This window comes from Zalophus californianus, chromosome 3 (assembly GCF_009762305.2).
Source record: "Zalophus californianus isolate mZalCal1 chromosome 3, mZalCal1.pri.v2, whole genome shotgun sequence".
Lineage (NCBI taxonomy): Eukaryota > Metazoa > Chordata > Mammalia > Carnivora > Otariidae > Zalophus > Zalophus californianus.
Genome location: NC_045597.1, coordinates 172,272,957 through 172,290,224, shown reverse-complemented (window position 1 = coordinate 172,290,224; position 17,268 = coordinate 172,272,957). Strand labels below are relative to the sequence as shown.

Genomic DNA, 17,268 nt, shown 5'->3' with positions numbered 1-17,268 from the left:
GCTCAGCGGAAAGCCTGCTTCTCCCTCTCCCACTCCCCCTGCTTGTGTTCCCTCTCTCACTATCTCTCTCACTGTCAAATAAATAAATAAAATCTTTAAAAAAAATACATCTTCTGCTCCGAAAATAGGACAAGTATATGTCATAATTCTTATTCTACATGGAATTAGGGACTAAAAAACAGAGAAGTATAATGGTTGTTTATGTTCAGATAAGCAGTACATATATAATATCTAGAAATTTGATTTACTGTAATAAAAATAAGAGAACTTACATGGGTATATGTATATGTCTATCACATGGAGATATCTATCTCAGTATTATACATATAAACTATCTCCATTGTTTTCTAATTTTCAAATGGACTTAATAAAAATCTCAATTCTGCCTCTGATACCATGGATAATAGCAATTATCTAAGCAACTAGGGCACTGCATTGTTTCTTTAGGTGAATGAATCTCCAGGTATGATGTCTGCAATTTATCTGAACACAGACCAGTGCTGCAACCAGGTAAATGAATGGTTCTAAGCCCATGGTCTAAATGACCGGGCTATTCATCCCACTTCCATTATACTATTTTTTCCTCTAGTTGCACCTGGCCTACAGCACATTACCTCCCATCTTAGTCTGTTTGGGCTGCTATAACAAAGCACCACAGACTGGGTAGCTTACAAATAACAGAAATTCATTTCTCACAGTTTTAGAGGCTGGGAGTCTGAGATCAGGGTGCCAGCATGGTTGGGGAAAGACCCTCTTTTGGCTTACATACTTTTTGTTGTATGCTTACATGATAGAAGAGGCTACGGAGCACTGTGGACTTTTTATAAAGTCTTTTAAAAGATCACTAATCCCGTGCATGAGGGCTCTACCCTCAAGACCTAATAATCTCCTAAAGGCCCCATCTAATAATACCATCACTTTGGGTGTTAGAATTTCAACATACAAATTTTGGGGAGAGATACAAATCTTCTGGCCATAGCATTCCCTTTATGGAGTTGAGTGCTCCTAGGGAAAAGAATGTTGGCAAGTGACCCAGTCCAAGTTCCTTGTTAACTAGACATTTGGGCATGTAAACTATTGATATTTTCTAGGAGGAAGAGAATTTATCTGTAAAATGTACTTCGTAGGATATTCTAGCTAAGGGTCAACTATAGAACCCAGGGTCCATGAGGCTTACTTAGCTCCCTGTCAGTCAGTGATACAGTGTTGGAGATACTAAATGGAGATGTTTCATAATTTAAATGTTTCCAGGGCATGGGGTTTATCCCAGGATCCTCATCCAGAGACTTTGTCTACAATTCTTGGCTAGACGTACATGCCTAAGGTGTTTAGACAGGATCTGGGAAGCTGCCTTTGGTGTGTGACACTGCTCTCTCTACTAGGAACTTTTTTTTGACATTATTTAGTAAAGCTGCATACCAGGTAAGATCTCTGATTCTTGTTAAATCTGATTAGAAAATCCATTCTTTTATGTTAGCTGACTACCCTCAAGAGATTTTTCTGTTAACAAGTATAGATTTTAAGATTGTTTTTAACTCATTATATTAACAAAGTAAAAACAGGCTGCATTTCTTCATAACCGCCTTCTAACAAAGTGGATATGAAGGACTTTTTTACTGCTGAGCGCTTTGATGGACTGGGATAGATCAATTTAGAGGAGAAACTTAGAAGTCCTGAATCTATACACTCACTGAATAACATGAACATTGATTTGTAATGATCAATTCAAAGTGATATGATGGTAAAAATAGTGTCTTATAATCTTACTAAATAAAAAAGATGACTGGACTCCAGCCAATAATTAATAGATAGGTAGATAGATAGCAAAAGCAAGATAATTAGTTGGCATCAGACTTCTAAAAAAAACCCCATACAAAATAATGCACCAGTAGAACAGCATTTTAAAATAATCCAAGGAAAGAAAGTGTAAATCATGGATTTTATAGTCAGCTAAGTTTTCATTCAAGGATCAATAGTGAAAAACAGTTTTAAATACTCATGGAATCCAACTAAGAGATGAATTGGGACATTTCAGCAATAGGATTACTGGTGAGCTTTTAGTATATTGTAGATTTAACACTAAAAGATGAGGTGGATGGTGAAATAATAATGTTTTATGATGTGCTACCTAGAATGTGTTGTATGTTCTGACAGAGTAGAAATAATGCAACTAAAAATGACAGGAGAAGAGAAGGTAGAGGGAAGTTATTGTTGTGTAGACAATAGTTTGGAGTTAAAAGTATGTCATTAAAACTGCAAACAATGTAGTAACATGATAAAAAAAAAGCAGGGAAATTAAAGAATTTTAAAAATAAGTAAAAAGCCAGCCCATAGAACAAAAATACAGTCCTTCCTAAACACTAAAAGAATTTTTTTTAAAAGAGCCCCTAAACCATTTCATATAGAGTAATATAGCAAATATAACATAATATACATAGTAATTATTACATAAAATAATATGATGAGTTGCAATCAAACATTTCACATATCAATAAACATGAATGAATGACTTAAATCATCTATTAAAAAGGAAACAATTTTCAATTTGGCTGACAAAGCAAAACCCAAATATATTCTGAATGAAAGACACATACTTAAAATACTTTGGAAAAGCTAAATAAAAAAGATGGGCAAAGACAAACCAGGCTTCTAGAAATAATAATAAAGCAAACCAATACTGATATCAAACAAAATAAACTTCAAACTAGACTGTGTTAAATATGACAGAATTGTTTTTAATGCTAAAAGCCTCAGTTCACAGCAAATAACTAATAATTGTGAATATCTATGCACCAAAATCATACAGCAATGCCTTGGTAAGCAAAAACTACAAGAGATATAAAAAGATACAGAAAGAAACATATTAACCTTAGGAAATATTAATACATCAGAATTAGTGTGAGATAAATGAAGTAGACACAAGGGCAGGATACAGAAGTCCTACAGAACCTAACCAATAAAGGAGATATTATGTATACATGGAAATTTACACCCTGGAAAATCAAGATTATGCCTTCTCAGGCACTCATGGGACAATCGTAAAATCTGATCATATATTAAGTCACAAAAAATAAATTTCATAATTAAAAAATGTTACAAGTAAAAATTTAATACATAAAAACTAGAAATTGTTTAAAATATTAAAGATTAAAAGATTATTGTAACTAGAAATAAAAAATGTTTATTAAACAATTCTTGAGTGAATGTGGAAATACAAAATAAAACTAAAGAACATTAAAAAGAATAAAAATGAAAACACTAAGACACAGGTACATATGTGTGTTTATATATACATATATAAAATAATCTATGAGACATGAAGCAATAAATTATATAGCCTTAAACACTATCAATCAAAGAATATGTCTAAATTAATAAGTTCTCTGCTTAAAAATCTAGAAATATGAAAAAAGAAACTAAACCAACAGAAAACACAAAGAAGGTAAGTAGAATTTAATGCAGTTCTGACTTAAGAATGTTAATGTTTCACAGACTCAGAAAAAAAAAAGAAATGAATAAAATAAGGAAAGGTAGAAAATCCTACTATTGAACACAAACAGAAAGAAATGACTCAGCATATTTCAAATAAATAACATTTGGGTAAGTAACACCAACTAATGGGAGATGGGAAACATCTAACTGAAATAACTGTTAAACATGGTAGGGTAGTAGGTGGGCTATACACCTTCAGGCTAAAGACAAAAAGAACTCTAAACAAATATTGAATGCTAATTATAGGCTTCCTTTCTTAGAGACCTGGGTTAGTAATAGTGAAACTATTTTCTGTACATTATAAGATTGAACATATAAATAAATATATTATAGATACCTGGGGCTGTGTTTGTCATTGGCCGATAAGAGAATTTTAGACATGGAAAAGGAGGAAAATAGAATGAATTTTGTCATTGGATTGGAATTAGAGATATCAGTGTGAATCCATAATTTTTAATATAGTTAGTTTGCTGTATAGATACAGGGTTGTGTGTGTGCGCGTATGATCATCTTTATATCTATTTCTAGCTCAGTTTACTGAGAAGGACTAGGAGCAATGACCCCTCCCCCCACCCCATAGTCATGACAACAAGTAGAACCCAGATCTTGATCTCTAATAGCATTCTCCATTAAAAGTAACCAGGGCTTCTAGAAGAAAAGGCTGATTCCAGTGTTATAGCAAGAAGAGTATAAGATGAGCCTGAAATCTCTTGTGCTAGAAGTGAGGGAGGTGCTCAGAGAATAATACTGGACATTCAAAAGGACACTGCCCACCACAGAGGAGCTTTCATTAGCCATGAATGGAACAATTTGAGTATTAAAATCATGACATAAAAATATAACTCATTGAATAAAAGAGAAATACATGAATTCACTTTGATATAAATTTTTAAAAAATGAGGGAAGAAGGGAAAAGTCTTCCATTCAGTAGAAACCGAACTGATAAATGAAGAAATGATGGAGTTAGGAAATCACTATCAACAACCATCATAATAACAATCAAAGAAAGTGAGAATTATCAGTGGATGTTAAAATGAGTAAGTGAATTTTTTAGAAGACGCAGAATATTTACAGTCTCAAAATAACAAGATAATTATTAATTACAAAGTAAAATAATAGTCTAAGACTTAGCAGAATCGAAAGACTTAGCAGAGTCCAAATGCCAAAATTAACATCACCAGTAATGATACAGATCAACAACATGTGCCTCCTGATATAATTCTCTGAAAAGATCATTACTTCTGAGGCATTCCTGTTCAAGTTTCATAAGCTGAATTTAAGCAAGAGGAAATATCAGACAAATCCAAATTGAGGGACACTCTATGAATAGCTGGCTTGTACTGTTCCAAAATGTCAATATTATGAAATACAAAGACAGAATGAGAAACTATTCCAGATGAAAAGGAACTAAAAATACAACTGAATGAAAACACATGATCTTAAATTTTCTTTTGTTATATAGGCATTGGTGCCGTTGGACAAATTTGAATAAAGTCTGTAGATTAGATATTGTATCAATACCAGCTTACTGATGTGGATAATTTCCCTACGGTTGTTTAAAAGAATAGCCTTGTTTTTAGGTATTACACAATGAACTATTTGTGGGTTAAGGGATATTATGCCTACTATCAATTCTCAAATGTTTTGGAAAAACATATATGCATGTATATATTCAGAAAGAGGGAAAGGGATAAAGCAGATACAGTACAATGTTCACTTGGGGAACTTGGGTGAAGTGTATATTGTATTATTATTGTAACTTTTCAGGAGGACTGAAACTATGTCTATATGAATGAATGAATAAATACATGAGTGAATGAATAAATAAAACCTTTCATCACCTCCCCTGCTACCGTCTTGTTCCAAGTCTACCAAAGTCTTCTGCCTGGATCATTGTCCTCTGCCTCCTTTCAGGCTATTCTCAACAGGATAGCCAGCGAAATCCTCTGAAAGTATAAATCAGATCATGTCACTGCTCTGCAGATAGCTATACTGAGGACCCTGGCCCTTTTGACACTATACTGAAATAACTTGTTCACATATCTTTTTCAACCACTAAACTGTAAATTCCATAAGAAAAGTATTACATTTTATTATGCTTGCCTCATGTCCCCTTGCCCATACCTACACACCTACCAGAGTCCTGACACTCCATAAATGTTTATCTATCTGAAACTCTTTTCATGGCACAGAAATGTGCTTCCTGTTGATATTTTCTCTGATCTCTAAATAAGTAGTACCTTTCTGATTCTTTGTATAAAAGAAAGGTGTCCTGTGTCATGGATATTTCTGTTCCTGAGGCTTAGATTATGCCAGAAGAAGGAAAGAAAAGAACCATTGAATATTTGTTCATCCATTGCCTTTATATCTCAAATTTGCCCAACCAGAAACCCTTGTTACACTTTCAAAGTACATTAACATAAAAAATTAATATAGACTTAAGGGTTTTATTTTATTTTTGTCTTTTCTAAATTCCTCATTTTCTTATAACTTTAGGATTTGATTTTTACCAAGGGCTTACAACATGTAATATCCCTAGACTTTGTCAAACTGTGAATCTAGTTGTGCTTCCAGATGATGGTGGCACTTTAAATTCTCCCTAGCTTTGCTCTAGATGGTAGAAACACATCATCCTCTGGCAAAGTCTCCTTTTTTTCTCTAAACTGGCCCAGGCTCCAAGCAGCTGTTATTACTGCTTCTCTGTTACTGATACAAGTGATCATTATATCTCCTCAATATGCCCATAAATTTTCAGCTCCCTATTATTCATTCTGCATTTCATGGCTCTGTTCACTTGTAACTATTGACAAAAATGATTAATTATGGAAGTAGCAACAGATTCACCATTTGTAAAATATATGCTAACACTAACAGTGTATTTGGGAGGGGAACATAAAGAGCTAACTTTTGAAGGTTCTGTTTCTATAATGCTGGACAAAGTGAGACACATATGGGCCAAGAGGGGTGGATTAAAGCCAAAAGGCCACTAATCACCCTTGCTTAATTTCTGTGGAATATTCCTGGACCTTTTGCTTTGTCCAGCAGACATGAGAAACTTGATTCAAGGGTTTCCACTTGGCTTGGTATGGGTCTCCCGCTCAACACACCTTGAGACAAATACTGTGAAAGTCATTTACTTGGGATGTGAATTCCGAAAGCACACACAAGGGAATGGGGAAAGTGAAACAAAGAGGGGAGAAGCCAGGAAAGGATGTGCTATGGGTGCCCCGTGAGCAGTTAGGATCAGGACCCTGAGGTCCCACTGAGGACACTATGAGGAACCATAAAACATGCTTCACAGCTGTCCCACTGGGGGACAGTATCCTAAACCATTTATCCCGTACTTCCATCTGTCCCCAAGAGGCATGGACTTGAGCCTAGTGAACTGTGGCATCTGAGAAAAACCCTCAGAGAAGGAAACCTCAGAGAGATGAGGATGGAACTCTTGAGGTAGGAAGTTGAGAACGGCCCTGGGAACTGTCCAGCAAGGCTGCGGGTGAATGCGAGGTTATGGGGAGGACAGCAATGGCATCTGCTACAGTCTCCTAGCTTTATTTTACTGGCTGACCCAGTACAAATGCATCATCTCTGAACACAGAGCTGTTCAATGAACACTGGTAGAATCAAATTCACTTGAAAAGTGTTAAGTCATTGATAGAAATCTTTGTATTTTTAGTATTGATTTCAGACTTCAAATTCATAACCATGGCACTAAGAAACCAGCACTTCTTTATACAACACATGTAAAATAATACACAAATTGACAAAGGTTATTTGCAAGGTCAATCTATAATTCCAAAATAATAAATAAAAATAAATGTGTTATTAATAAATTATATGTTTTTCTATTTTTCCTTTCTGAGTGACTACTGTGTTTCCTCTTTGAAGATTTAGATTAGAAGGGAAAAGCTAGAGTGAAATGTGAGTGAGTCTTGTCTGTGGGGCATTTCCACATTTTCCGAGTTCCTTCTCATTTTCTCTTCTCTTTCTTTTCCTTTTTGTGTGTATGTGTGTGTTTCTTTCTTTCTTTTTTTTAAGCACGTTCTCCTCTTTGCTATCATTCTAGTCCAAGCTACTGCCATCTTTTGCATAAGTGGAGTACAATAGCCACACATGATGTTTTTGCATCCACCACTGCTTTTCCCTCTCCATAACCTTTAGACTAATAAGAGGTAAAATCATTTATTTTGCTCAAAATTTTCTAATAGCTTCCGATTTCACCCTGAGTAAAGACTAAAGTCATCAAAATGACTTCCAAGATAATGTAACTTGCCCTCACTCCCTGCCTACCAACACTTCCCTGGCTTCATTTCATATTTTCAAATTGCTGTTCTCCTTACTCATCCACCCAAGTTACTCCTTGCTTGTTCCTCAAAGCAACACTGGACATGCTCCCACCCCAGGGTTTTTGTACTTGCATTTTTTCCTCTGGAATACTCTTCCTCCAGATATCTACAGTGCTCCCTCCCTATCTTCTTTAGGCCTTTGCTCAAATTGTATCTTAATTGCTATTGCAATAACTCTCTTCCCTACCAGCCAAATATTTCTTATCTTATTTCTCTGATTTTTTTCCTCTACAACATGTATCATCATCTAACATACTAGTTTTCCTTCTCATTTATTTTTTTATCTGCCTCCCTCCCACAGCAGAGACTTTTGTCTATTTTATTTTTATATTTTGATTTCTGCATTATAGAACTTAGACTAGTGCTTGCTACACAGTAGGCATTTAATACTTACGTGTTGATTGACCATATTACATTCAGTAGCAGAAATTTGTGTGTTTATCTATATCTATACACATGATTTTTTTAAATAACAAAATTCCATTTCATATGTAATATAGAAATAATAAAATTATCCAGGATACCAGAAAAAGCAATTTCAGTTTCACTGCATCAGAGATATAGAGAATTCTTATTGAAGAATACTCTTCTTTTTTATATGTATTAACATTTTATCAAATGCAAATTAAATCAAAATCTTGGTTTGAGGCACTTAATATGAAACTATAATTGGATATCAAGATATATGAAGTATCCACAAAAATGCAGAAAGAGACTAAAGCATGCAAACACATTAAAAAATACTAATGGACACCCCCTCCAATTTCCCCCCTTCATTATTCCCCTCCTGCTATTTTCTTTTTCTTCTTCTTTTTTTTTTTAACATATAATGTATTATTTGTTTCAGAGGTACAGGTCTTTGATTCAACAGTCGGAGGGAGAGACAAACCATGAGAGACTATGGACTCTAAAAAACAAACTGAGGGTTCTAGAGGGGAGGGGGGTGGGGATGGGTTGGCCTGGTGATGGGTATTAAAGAGGGCACGTTCGGCATGAAGCACTGGGTGTTATATGCAAACAATGAATCATGGAACACTATATCAAAAACTAATGATGTAATGTATGGTGATTAACATAACATAATAAAAAAAGAAAAAAATACTAATGGACAACCTAATGCCTATTTGCTAAGCTGGGAGTTCTATTCAGGCTTTAGCACATCAGGATGTAGCTTTGCATCATGGAATAGTGAGTGACTGAAAAGGCAAAGAAGATATTTCCTACATTCCTCACCATTTGCCCACTGATCCCTAGTCCTATGGTCTCTATAAACTAAGACATTTGATAGAGGTGTGATTCAAATCCCATAAGCCAAATCAAGATTTACAATATGTGACTCCTGCCTTGGCATTCTATGTCATATTCCTTACAAAGTCACCATCATTTTCTACAGTCAGGTACTGTAAACTCCATAGAATAACTGCAGAAAATAAGGGGAAGACATGCCTGGTTCAGTGTAATCTGAGAACTGAAGTACAATAGTGTGATAGTTCCCTTGATCTTACACCATCATCCAACCACAGGCAGATGCTACAAATCCCAGAAAACAGCTGGGAGGAAAGTAGGGAAACTGGAGGGTGATAATACAACTAATTATGTATAATATATACAACTAGTATATGTTTGTAATATACATTACACATATATTTATAAAATATAAAATATTATATACAATATAATGTACAATTACATATGCTATATATAATACTTAGTTAACTAAAAGAACACACTTAATCATTAATTGTAGCATTAAGAGAATCATAATAAATTCCAAGAAGCACTAATTTCCCAAGACAAAGAAAGAAAAATTTAAATAACTGAAATTTAGCCAAAAAAGTAACTACTTTGACTTTAAAACAAAGAAATCAGTTAACCAAACTAAATTTAAAAAATTTTGTCCAAAATTCTATGTCAGATAATTTAAACATCAATTCCAGAATATGTAGAAATAAATGTCAATGGTAGCCTGCATATCAAACATGTTTAAAAATATGTAAAGCATTTCAATGGTCCTAATAATTATATATTGAAACATTGACAAGAGAATTTTAGCCTATCTAATTGTTAAAATCAAAGTAACAAGAGTGTGGGAAAGTGGGCACACTCATGGAGTGTTGGAGGGAATACATAAGTAGCTATGTAAAAGTAGACTTTTTATAGAGTCTTTGTCAATATGATTTAAATCCTTTCTTAAAATGTAGATAACACCTATAAATATATATCAATGAAATGAGATGATGACTGTGAAAAAAAGCACTTGTGAGGATGTTTTCTGAAGTCTTACTCAGAGTACCAAATACTTAAGAAGCAATCCAAACATCTATTAGTAAGAGATTGTCCAAGCAAACAGTGATGCATCTATTTAATTAATTATAATGTATCTATGATACATCAATAATGAGAATAAGAATATATATGCATTTATATTTAAAATATTCAAGATCTATTACTGAGTGAAGACAAATTAACTTATGTATTATTAGGTATAGCACAATGCTACCATGATGACTATAGGAATTTTAATTTAAACAATATCTTAAGCCTTTAAAAATCTGAAAGTTTATAATAATAAAATTTTATCATTAGTTATCTTCAGGGTTGTTTTTAGTATTTTTAAAAAGCCCACATTTTCTATATTGAACAATATTTTACCTGTATAATAAAGAAAAAAGATTAAAAAGCAAGAACTGGGTGATGGGTATTAAGGAGGGCATGTGTGGTGATGAGATCTGGGTATTATATGCAACTGACGAATCATTGAACACTACATCAAAAACTAATGATGTATTATATGTTGACTAATTGAACATAATAATAAAAAATAAATTTAAGAAAAAAAGCAAGAACTGACTGAACAGTGGCATGACCCTTACTTGAAGTAGATGGAACTTTAACCAGATATCCAAAGTCCAAAGATACCCAGCCTTTAGACAGACGGGGATTTGGGAATTAGCAACAACAGACCAAAATGGGGAAAGGCTGAGTGGAAAAAAAGGAGAATGAAGTTGGTTCCTTTAACAAGACTCAAAGAGATTTCCCTTTTGGAATCAAGCATTTATGTTGTATACTACATAGTTAGGATCTGTTTCACAGCTCTATGTTCTCTTTCATTGATTGAATTGTCAATCTTTCTTCAGTTTTATATTTCATAGTATTTTTTAATTTTATTTTAATACCTAGTAAGCTAGTTTTCCTTATCAATCTTTGTTGTTGTTTTCTCAGTTTCATCAATTGCTCTTCCAGATATAAAGGTTAGAATCACTTTGTCAATTTCCCAAAACACCCAAAGCAAAAATATTATCAGGATCTTCCTTAGAATTTCATTAAACCTATATATTAGTTTATAAAGAAGTTAAGTGTATGTTTGTCTCTTGTGATCAAAGAACTTGGCATGTCCTTATATGTATGTTAACATTTATTTGCCTCTCATCATTATGCAGTTTTATTCTTATATATTACACAAAATTTTTGTTTTTAGGGTATATTTTTTATTTATGTGGTGAATTTGCATTTTTAACTTTTGTTTTTGTTTTGCCAGCAGAGAAGACACCTACTGACTTTTTTATTTAATTGTATTGGGCTACTTTATGACATTTTAATTAGTTCTAAAACTCTGAGTTGATTCTTGGTTCTTCAGGATTTTCTAAATAGGTTACTGGAAATAATTATCTTTTAATCTCTCTCTCTAGATTTTTTCTATGTTACTGAAATAGTAAAATGATAAATAATAGTGAGGCAAAGGCAAAACAGGTCTTAGTATTGTTTGTTAATGACTTTCCAAAGAAGCAGGTTTTAGATCAACAAATTCTATTTTCTCTTCCCCCATTAAATTATTCTTTAGTCTTTATTATTTTTAACTGCTATTTTAGTTAATTTCATTGTATTACTCCTAATATTGTAAAGTGACTATTTATTTTTAGGCTTTCTTAAGCAGTAATAAAATCATTTAACACTATGACTTTCTCCTAAGTATATTTTTGGTTGTTGCTCATAAATCTTATCATAAAGTGAACTCCTTATTGTAATTTTAAGATGCTGTTACTCTTTGACCCATAAATAACTTAGGAGGAACATACACACATATACATGTTTAAGTATTAAATGTTTTTCTTTGGTTTATAGGCCTTCATAAGTACTATGGTTTGTGGGTTCCTTTTCATTGTTGAATTATGCTTTCTTATTACATTCATTCAGTATCTAATAAGTCAGCTTTAACCATTTGGCATTATTTGGGTTTTGATGTGTGTATCCTTTAGGATTCATGAACATAAGCATCAGAAATTTATTTTGCTAACTACTACCCCCTCACTCCCCCCAAAAGAGAAAAAAAATTAGTTTGTCAAAAAATAAAAATATAAAAACTAAAGGAAGCTAAGTAACAGTAAACACTGTCAAATTCCTGAGACCATCTGGCTAAGACACTTCTAAATATGGACTTTCAGCAATACTTCAACCACAAACAATTTCCTACTTGGCCCTCTGCTTTTGCATTATTCCCTCCAAATTCAAAGTTCTAGATGGACACGCCCACTTGCTAACTTCCCAGAAACCACAAAAACAAACTAACAAAAATGAACAACAACAAACAAAAAAATAGACGTTTTCAGTCCTACCTTATGACAAATTTCATATATTGCTAGTTTTCCCCAGACAAGAATATTTTTTGGCTGTTAGGCAGTCAAATAAATAACAAATGCCCATTTGATTATATCTTTTACAGAACGTTATAATTTAATTTTGTTGTATGACTAAATTTGAAATGGTTTTGCTTTTAAATAGAGAACACATAAATGCCAGAAACTGAAGTATCTGAATTTATATCATGTTCTAAGAATCCAGGTAATCTGTGTATGTGAGAAAGAGGGGGGCACACAAGGTAGGTTGTCTTCTTTTCCAGTATTTTCTTCATTGAATAGAAGGCTTGAGTATAATTAATGGTCAAAAAAATTATTATATGGAGTGTTCATGATTATCCATTAGAAATGCATTTTAATTAACTGTTAATTTTCTGGTGCTGTAGATCTACATAACAAGAGATGTAGTTTTGCCTTACGCTGATCACAACCACAGTAGGATGCCAGAAACACTTGCCAAAAGATGCTGCATTTAATTTCTAGTTTCATCAATGGTACCTAAAAATGATAATTAACATGTAGTGCTATAATGAATTCAAAGTCAAGACTGTCTTGAAGTACAGCCAAGTCATCATTATTGAAGCTTTAATGGGTTGAATGCATAAAAGAATAAATAACAAGTGACAAGCTTATTCCTAAGTAATTTCTATATGTTAAACTGAAATTAGGGGACTACAAGCAAGATAGGTCAAATAAACACCATAGGGATGGTGGAATTACAAACTGATGCAATGAATTATAGTCACTGAGGTCTTGAAAGTGACAGCAACAGACAAAACACTGGGTAAAGCAATCTTCAATGGACTTGTTCAATTTCATTAAGCACCATTTAACTCATCAACCAAAGAGACAGAGAAGACTTGCCAGTAGCTACCAATCAAGGGAAAAATGACTTCATTTTTGACTTTGAAATACATATCCCCAGTGCTAACAACTGTGATTTAATTATTTCCATTTAAAAAGAAAATGCTGAACTTTACAGGTGTTAAACATCATGCCTTATTGCATACAACTAGAAAGTGACAGAATCTGTATTCAAACTCCATTCTATCTGACTTAGAATTCTATATTTTCTCTACAATGTACTCAAGGCAGAAGGGGTAGAGGCAATGCACTGGGATTTCCTTTTGGTCAAACACACTCTGATTAAGCTGCTCTCAATATTCTTGCAGGATAACCCCATATCTTATTCAATTCAAATCGGTCCAAAAATTTATTTTTTTCCAAGAGACCACACCTAGGTTCTATCACATCTAAAAAAGATGATATCCATGCCTCTCCTTTGGCTTAACTTCCAAACAATCATCTATCCCTATAATTTCACTGGCAATCTGAATAAAAGTAAGAAACAGTCATTTATGTTATCCAAAAGAGGAATGAAAAAAAAAATCTCTATTTAACTTTAGAATGTATTATATGATTTTTATAAGGATATACAAGGATATATACAGGGATAACTAAATAATTATGTTTTATCATATATTTACTCTTCCCTAAGAACATATATTATGATAAAGGAGGCAAGGTGATGAAGCTAAGTTAGATTTAGAGGGTTTTCATTTTATTGGGGACACTACCAAACTCAGTGTCACAGACAGATATTTACAAATGCCTTTCAAAAATCAGGTTTTATTAATGTCATTAAATAACATAGAGATAACAAGTAACAGTAAAGGGACATGACCTTTCATGCCAGAAGGAAGAGGGTTGCAATCTTTTATTTTTTTAAAGATTTATTTTTTTGAGAGAGCATGAGAGAGAGGGAGGGAGAGAGAGAAAGAGCATGAGCAGGAGGGGCAGAGAGAGAGGGAGAAAGAATCTCAAACAGACTGTGCTGAGTGTGGAGCCTGACTCAGGGCTCTGTCTCACAACACTGAATTCATGACCAGAGCCAGAACCAAGAGTCTGACCCTGAGCTAGCTGTGCCACACAGGCGCCCCCAGGGTTGCAATCTTAAGACCAACGCTTAGCTGTGGACCTTTGAAAAACTTATTTAACACCTCTGATCTTCATTGTCTTCATCTATAATATGGTGAAAAAATGCCTAGCAAAATTTTAACAAAAATGCCTTTGCATAACTGGTGGATGAATTTGAAAATCCAGTATCCAGGTTGATAGCTACAGACCATAATGCACTTTTTCCCTTAGAGTTTTGTATCTGTGAGGCATCATTTGCCACTCTGATGGTTGCTAAATCCAAGCAATAGTTCTGACTTGAGAATTACTGAATTACTGTGGTAAGCCAATATTTTGGGAAATATAGGCATATTAAATCACCTTTTCTCACTGAAATGTCATTTTAACGCTATTCTAATTTTCAGTGAGACCCAACAAAAATTAAAGGCCACAAAATAACAATATGGAGTTGAGGTTTGAGAGTCAGCCTACTTCCTGATTCTGCCACTGGCCAGTTGGTTGATTTTGGGCAACACGTTTTACTCTTCTAAGACTTTGCTTTTTCAATTTTCAATATAGACAATAATGGTAATTCCAGTAAGCATTAAATAGGTGGTATAGGTACAGTGATAGCACATAGGAGGTGTCCAATCAGTGTTAGTCATAAAATCACCTCTTGGAATAGTGAGCTTTGGTACAAAAAGCCAAAGCTATAGTTATATATAGCAATTACTACACTATTTTAAAATAACTTGTCTTTATATCTTTATTACCACTGCATAGTAATTAATAGACCATGTATTCACTGATGGCAGGGACTCTGTCACAGTCAACAATCCTGAACCCAGGATGTTGTCTGGCACAAAGATCTTCAATAATGACTGCTAAATTGAATGTGCCTGAGGAATAAAACCTAGAAAGCGAAGGTGCAAGCTTTGCATTTATTTCTACATTCTGCTTCTGAATAATGCCAGGCTCCTCTGAGAGTTCACCAGATCCCATCTGGGGAAACCAAGACGTGTATGTAGGGTGCAGGTTGAACTATGGGGTCAATACTGGGCTAGGCACCAGACAGGACCTAACAGTATAACTTTTTTGGTGAGTTCTTAGTGTCTCCACTTTACAGTAATTCACAGTGATCAGTTACTGGATATTCTGGCTAAAGCTAAGTCAAGACAACATTGTAGATTGGATAAGAGCCTTCAGTTACTCTGGGGTCAAGGCACAGCCACCAAAGCAGTCCTGGCCATGAACTCCTGGTGTCCATTTCTTCACAAGAGACAAAATGTCAGCAACTCTGACTGTTGCCAGCCCAGTTCTGAACAACCCAGAGATGTATTACTTATTCCATTCTGTTTTACTATACAGGGAACACATTCTTTAAAAAAAATTAAAAAGCTTAATATTTTCATTGGACTTGTGAATGACTAATCATCTCATAGCATTTATTTTAAATGGGCTTCCAAATCACTGATGTATGTTGGGATTTTTTTCATGTCACTTTTTGAGAGGGCATTGTAAGTTTTCATTATATGTCCTATAATATACATCATTTTCTGGCAATGTTACAATCTTTTTTTTAATTTTAATAAAATAATTCCATTGTTTCATAACTTTGAGGGAAAAATACTTTCTTCATGTAATTCTATAAAATAAAGCAAGTTCATGAGTTTTCAAACTGCAAGCTATTTAATAACCTCCATTTGGTAATTATAGAGATTTATATCCCTTTCCTCATCTCCCACAAAATTCGGAGCTGATCTGTCCAGTTGACTTAGAGACTGACTTAGAGGTCTCTACATTCATTATCTTTGACAATAAGTTGTTAGATTAGGTTAATGATTTAAGACTAGTATATGTTTGGAAATGGGAGAAAGAGGTTTTAAATTTAATTTATAGGACTATAATCTACTGGTCATTTTCATGTTTCATCAAAAAATATTTTAGAGGATGTCTCAATAGTAATTGATCACACTGAGGTGACAAAATGGGCTGTCCTTGCTTTACTAAGAAGAGAAGGAAGTCATTCATCTCCTTTTAGGTTTACATTTTCAATGTATCCAGATAGTTTATCATTAATCAAGGAATTAACACAATCTAAAAGTTATAAAAAAGAAGTACACTGGCATACTACAGGTGCAGTTCGTATTATAAGTCCAAACAATGCCATCCATATCGATAATGTTGTGTAGTTTTTACTCTCACATAGAAGATACTATAGCTACCCTGGTTTTCTCTTTCAGTAGCACTTAATATTTAACTATAAAAATAAATTTCCTTTTTAGCTCCTTCATGAACCATTGGGATGGTTCAGACAGTGAATAATTTCAAATGATATTCACAACATATAACATGTACTTTAAAAAGCTGTAATTTTTTTAAAAAATCTAGTTTTTTCAAAGTTTTATATTTTAAATAAATGAGGTGGATCTGAAACAAAATCACCAGAATTGCCTAATGCAACTTTAGTAAAACAATTCTGTTTAATTCTAAAGTTGTTGTCATAACTTGCATTTTCTAATTATTAATAAAATAAGTGAATTTCCCTTTGAAATAAATATTTTTTACAGTCTGTTTTGAAGTTGTTTTCAGAAAATACTCATTAAATTAATTTTATTTTTAATTTTTTCAAATTTTTATTTAAATTCTAGTTAGTTAACATACAGTGTAATATTGGTTTCAGGAGTAGGATTTAGTAATTCCTCACTTACATACAACACTCAGTGCTCATTATAACAAGTGCCCTCCTTAATATCCACCACTCATTTAGCCCATCCCCTGCCCTTTTCCCTCCATCAACCCTCAGTTTGCTCTCTATTCTTAAGAGAATTATGGTTTGCTTTCCTCTCTCTAAAAGACTCCTTTAAAGTTCTTTTTTTTATTTTTTATTAACATATAAT

The 17,268-nt window shown here is 33.5% G+C and overlaps 1 protein-coding gene across 4 annotated transcripts in view; it reads right to left on the bottom strand.

Moving 5' to 3' along the window:
* The window catches only part of SPAG16 (sperm associated antigen 16), a 968,000-nt gene that overhangs the window by 365,674 nt on the left and 585,058 nt on the right, over positions 1–17,268 (bottom strand). The gene's annotated exons all lie outside the window — the stretch shown is intronic.